The 6173-nt window shown below is 39.9% G+C and overlaps 1 long non-coding RNA gene across 1 annotated transcript; it reads left to right on the top strand.

Moving 5' to 3' along the window:
* The first annotated feature begins 666 nt into the window (after positions 1-666).
* LOC111673510 (uncharacterized) lies at positions 667-2967 on the top strand. The gene is made up of 3 exons (XR_002762096.2): positions 667-816; positions 1880-2161; positions 2517-2967. It is a non-coding gene; the product is annotated as an uncharacterized LOC111673510 (long non-coding RNA).
* The last annotated feature ends 3206 nt before the right edge of the window (positions 2968-6173 follow it).

Raw genomic sequence — 6173 nt, 5'->3', positions numbered from 1 at the left:
AATGAAATGTGCTGTCTAATCTATTAATTATTCTGTGTAATTATTTATTAAAACTTGATTGCATTTCCACAGCAGCACTGAGAAACACATTTGTGCAATATATTCTGTCACACGCAGCTGAGATGAAATGTATTAGTTATTGGCTATTAAAAGACATTATTACTGTGTGGAGATGAATTAATTGGAGAGATTATGCAAATGAAATGCTGCAATTCCACAAAATGAAAGTCTATCTATCTATCTATCTATCTATCTATCTATCTATCTATTTATCTATTGGCCATTTTTGAAGTATAATCACTTTAACATTTGAAGATTTTGATGTATTTATGAATAATAATAGTTTTAATAATAACCATAATTAGAAATGTATGTGTTTCCAAACGTAAAAAAAAACATTAAACAGCATCATTATTGACGCAGATTGAGTTGCTCTCTGTTCTGTGTATTACAGTAAAATATCTGTCTGTTTTTTGGGAGTGACTAGAGTTTAGCATTTATCGAATGTTATTGGCAGGTTGAGCGTCTTGTTTACTCCCAGGTAACTGATTGCACCTTTAAGACTCAGCACAAAATGAAATGGGTTGTTTCTTGTAAGTGAAACCGTTCACGTCATGGGCAGTCAGTCCTCTTGGTCAAACCTGTAAAACCTGAAGTCACACCCGCTCTGTTCATGTGAGCCGGGACATTTAACACCGACAACAACACCACCCATAACAGTGCGTGAGGAGGTGCAAAGGTGTGTGTTTACTGAACTCTACAAAAAAAAGGAGAGGAGATACAAACTGACAAAGGCGCAACTCCTGAAAGCAAAGGGTAAGACCATTACTCGTTTTCTCTACTCTTAATGGCCTTCTCTCACTTCCTTTCCAAGATACTTTCATAGCAGAGGAGGGTGATGGAATTTCATTACTTATGATTGAAAACCAATGGAGTTCTGAAAGCAGAATGAGATGGAAAGGTGCACTCAGAATGCCAGTATACCCCCCAGATGCCAGCAATCTAATTTACTGTCAGTGGTAATAAATGGGGAGCCACCGGATGGCACAGATAAGATGTTATATCACCATCAGGGTTATCACTTAATATCTGATAATGTCTGTGGGGAGCAATTGTATCTGACAGTTAAAACAGAGGAAGGGGGGGGGGGAGCTCAGCTCCTGGCAGGAGAAATGATCATCAGTGTGGAAGAATTGTTAATCTGTCAAATCAATGTGACTTCACTCAATAAAGTCTTCATAAAGGGACTCAAGTTTGGGCCGCAGTGTTAATGATTCACAATTGTGGAAAAAGATTTTTCTTTACTGAAACTGAAGAGTTCTGTTGTTTAAAAGGACTAATAAATAGACATAGATAGGCAAACTAAATGAATAGACTAACTCAAGGCTGCAGTGTCCTCTCTGATAGAAGTGATTCATTTACATGGTTGCTGTATGTTTGTTAAGATTATTTAAAAAAAAAAAAAAGAAAAAAAAAAGGACCTAAGTGTTTTTAAGGAAGTGTTTGTGGCAGGAATGTTACCTGGGTAGCTGCAAACATTCCTAAAACCAAAGTAAGATAGATGTGATAACAAAACACACCCTAGTAAGTGCAACGAACAAAGGTTGAATCACAGCATTCACTGATATAGCGAGGGCTGCCAAGTCTCACCAAACAAAACAAAATCACAGCATTATGACATTGGACATAATGACATTGTTATTGTAAACAAAGCCTGTATTGTGGGAGCCTGAGAGCGTGGGCACAAACTGCAGCTCATATTATTCCCTGTGAAAATTCAGCTGTAGTGAAGCTGTGGTACACACACACACACACACACACACACACATATATATATACATACAAACACACTATTACATTCTTGCCATTTTCTTCACAGATCCAATCCATCTGTCCTCAAACAATTGCACCTGTACTAAAACAAAACAAAACAAAAAAAAAATGGGTAGAGGTGAGAGTGAGGAGTGGGACGAAAAGCACCAGGACACACGGCAAACTCAGCCCCAGAGATACAGCGAGACAGAGAGTAAAAGCTCGGAGAGCAGCTGTCCCAAGTGCTGCTTGCGGACGAGGGACTGTCTCATGAGCCCGGAGTGCGGCAGGGCGCTCCAGATCTCTAGTGTCGTCGCCTGGTGCGGCATGTGCATCCGCATGTTTGTCTGTAAGTCTCAAGCAAAGAAACAGCAAAGCACCTTACACCTGTTTGGCTATGATCACTGGCTGTTCTGATGGCAGAAAGAAGGGAAAATAATTTCCTGCTTAGAAGTGTATCAATCTGTGCAAAGACTAATGTATAAGCCCGAAATTTAGTGTTCTTTTTTTTTTTTTTTATGTGTATATGCGCTGCAAATTTAAATTCTGCCATAGTGGAGTTAATATTTTTCAATTGGAATCATCCTTATAAAAAGCAATTCAAATGTACAAATAGTTGAAGTAGTATCAGTATTTTTCAAGTGTTAATCTATCTTTTAATTACTTTCATGATTATTTTATGATGATTATTTTTTAAATTTCAGAACATAACCTTGGACATCAGGACCAACTTTTCACAGCTTCGTTGATTCTCAGTATCCTCCAGCACGCTGTGTGAGCCATGCCGTGTGGCTCTCTTCTAATCTGAGATGAAAAATACTCACTTTGAGTTTTGTAAGCTCGCTGTCCACAAGTTATTCAACATGAACTAAATTCAACTGTTTCCATAAAACTAACTAGAAAGGGAATATTCATTATTAAAAAAAAAAAGAACAGTTACGCATTAGTATGAATGAATGCAAGAATGAATGTGACTTTAATCAGTACGTCTTTGTAAGAGGTTTGTTTGGATACTTTGAAGGTTTATGAGACTGATCGCTTCTGAATGATCAAAATGACACAGTATTTGGATGTTGTGTATTTATAGTTGAGAGGTTTTAAGTAATGTAAAATAAGTGTTACATCATGATAATAATAAAAACTATGTGGACTTGAGTGTGTGTGAAAGAGTACTTCCGGTGTAACCCCCACCCTCTCTTAAAATGACCAGAAAAAGTAGAACTCATCTGAAGTCATGGAAAACTTTAAACAAAGCTTTCAGTGACGACTCAGTAACAAGGACAAAAGGTGTATTCAGTTCAATGCCTCTAATAATAGAGACTTGTGATTAATTAAAATGCTTTGACAAGCATGATGCAACTGTACGACATCCTCATCAACACATTCGTCTGAGGTCATCTAGAAAAAGTTATTCAGCGAACTCGCGACAACAAAGAATGCATTTCATTCTCTTAATGTCACGTCACAAGTAAATAACACCTTAAATGACTCTTGTGAGCCTTTTAAAAAGGACCCTGATGCATGATACACTGAGCGGGGACGAGTGCATGAGAATCTGGACTGCTCAATTTAAAAAGGACATTTGGTCACCCCCCACATATGAGCGACAGCCATGGGTCTAAGGTGTCGAGCGTTTTACACAAGTACATGTCTCACATGTGAGACAGTGCGTGGGTGGACAGCAGAGGTCAAGCCATCGTGGGGAAGTACATGATGGGAAGAGAGATTTTGTGCCTGCACTTAACTTTTAATACGCTGCTCAAATCACGACTGCGATCTCAGACACGCAATATGCAAGATCATGCATTTCTCAATGCATAAATTGTCCTCTATTACATGAGGATAAGGGAGCCACTTCTTTAACTGACTTTGAAACCTCAACTTTGGTCCATGTGTAGTGGTCAACATTTTGTTTTTCTGTGCTTAAATGATGTAAAAGTATATGGTGTTTCTTTACCAGGTCTAAAGTCGGGCTTGCACTCGATGTGAAGACAAACCCAACAGGGTCGTCAACAAGAGTAGCTGAGAGCAAAACTGCAGCACAAAGGCTGATCTGAGAGTATCAACAGTCCACTACTGTTTATACACCAAGGCTAAAAGATCAGCTGTGTATGCAGGTACTGTAACTAGGTCAGGCAGTGGGCATATAGTAGCAGCGAACTCAGCAGTGGTGACTAGTGGACAGGTGAGATTAAGGCGGTCTGAAAAGGCAGGGATGACTATTCCAGTTTTTATGCGATTTTTATCTTTCCTTATTCTGATTATGATGTCCGATTTCAGATTCTGGACAAATTAATATTAGTAGGAAAATAAACAGACATGCGGTGTAAACAAAAAAAACAACCTCTGTTATCAGAAGATATAAACACATCATTTTCCACAACTTAATGCTTTTCATCTTGTTTTATCATTTCTTCTCTCTTTCTCTGTTCCTCTAGATTCCTCTAATTCTCTCTCCGCTCTGTCGCTGCCTCTTATGTGCCACTGTGTCAGTGTAGGCATCACAATACAGGGGTGACATTTCAAGCAGACAGATTAGGGCTTCTCTCCAATTAATTTTGCTTTCCTTCCCCCGTTAAATACACAATCAACCAAAGGCAAAATGTCAGTGAAACAAACGAGGAGCCGCCATGTGGCTGACAATTACCGCAAAGCACCTCAGAAATGCCAATATGCTAAAGTGGGAGCAGCGTGTGAGATGAATGGGGACAAACGGCAATCTTTTTTCTTTTTTTTTTTTTTGAGGCTTGTTGTTGAAGCAGAACTGAGACGGGTGAAACATGTCTGTGGCTACCTGCCATTGTCACCACATGCAGTGACAGACAACATGTTGGTGGAAAGGTTAAACATTCATCAAAGTGTAAGGGTTTTGAATAAATTATATCTAACATATCGGCTAATATCTCCTTTATTTGTAATGACCATCACAGGACGTGTTGTATAAAAGGTGTATTTAAAAAAACAAAACAAAAAAAAAACCAACGTGACAACGCACACATCGCAAAATGAAAACAAAAAGGTGACCTTCGGCTTGCATGCAGCATTAGAAAAATGCAGTTTCTGACACTGAGGTTGTGGAATTCACACAACCCTCAACCCTCTGATCCAAAACCCAGGTGATACAGGATGTAAATAAGATTTTGCTGGGATTTTACTTCCCACACCGTCAACCCCCACGCTAAGCTAATATGGGCACATGAAAGATGAAATTGTTATACACCCTCCCATGCATCCCCTACTAAGACGGCAAAAAAGCTGACCCACATTATCATAAATATCAAAGTAATAATGCAGGTAAAGGAACGGGCATTACCTGTTTATGAAAAAAGTAATCACATTACTGCAACACGTTACTCAGTAACATTGCATTCTCGCCCCTGCACTGTTCAGTTCAATCTCTCAAACTGCTGCAGGTCGAAGGTCAAACAGAGAAAAATTAACACATCATATGCAAATCAGGTAGTCTTGCCAAGAGAAACCATGGTGTGAATGTTAAGCAGAGAATCTGGTCTTTGCAGGCATATTACTGTAATGTGTGTCTACAGGTGGGGGAACATGGGCTGTGTTGATAGACAGCCAAATCTGCTTCAACAAGAGCAAACTCACATTCAGGTTGAGCAGGATTTCAAACTATTCCTGTCCTGATAGTGATTCAGCGTGAACACACTCCAATCCTCACCCATGTTGCCAAGTCCATCTGTTGCTGCCGCACTGAACATCCACATTTCTCCGACACGTACCTCGTATGGGTAACTGTGCCAAAACCTGGGCGAAGCGCACCCACCTGCCTCCTCCCAACCCTGAGGGCGACAAGGTAAGAATAGAGGAAACCCAGTCAGGTGTGGTGCTAGCAGGTCCTATCCTGTTTGTCAGGTTGGGGAAACAGGAATTCTCCTTGCTCATCTCCCAAGTCAGTTTAATCACCTCCTTTTGCCAAGATGCACAGCCGGCCCTGCCTGTGATTGACTTGGCCCACAGCCAGCCTCAATACAATTTGTTGCATAAACGCTAAATCGATGGGTCATCATACTAATGAAATGACCTGACAGAGGGACATGATAGCAGAATCAAGGTTCTTCATAGCTTCTGGCCATTGTTCAGTAACAAGATTCTGAAATGTTTTAGAAATGCTAAATTGCTGAAATTCCTCGAGGTTGATGGTGAAAGTGGCCTTGAATTCAGCCTGTGGCTATTCTTCTGTCTTTTGGTGTGTACACTCGCCACAACTGCACATACAGCAACCAAAGCAAAGTTATTGGACTGTTTCCTCGTTCACCTTCCCATGAAAGCCCACATTAGCATCTGTTTCCACAGTTAAGAAATACTGAATCATTCAGAAATTATTGACTAGGCTCAGAAGA

This window comes from Seriola lalandi, unplaced genomic scaffold, assembly GCF_002814215.2.
Source record: "Seriola lalandi dorsalis isolate HSWRI2012SDOR001 ecotype SW California unplaced genomic scaffold, Sedor1 jcf7180002054920, whole genome shotgun sequence".
NCBI lineage: Eukaryota > Metazoa > Chordata > Actinopteri > Carangiformes > Carangidae > Seriola > Seriola lalandi.
This window is presented reverse-complemented; position numbering and strand designations above follow the sequence as displayed.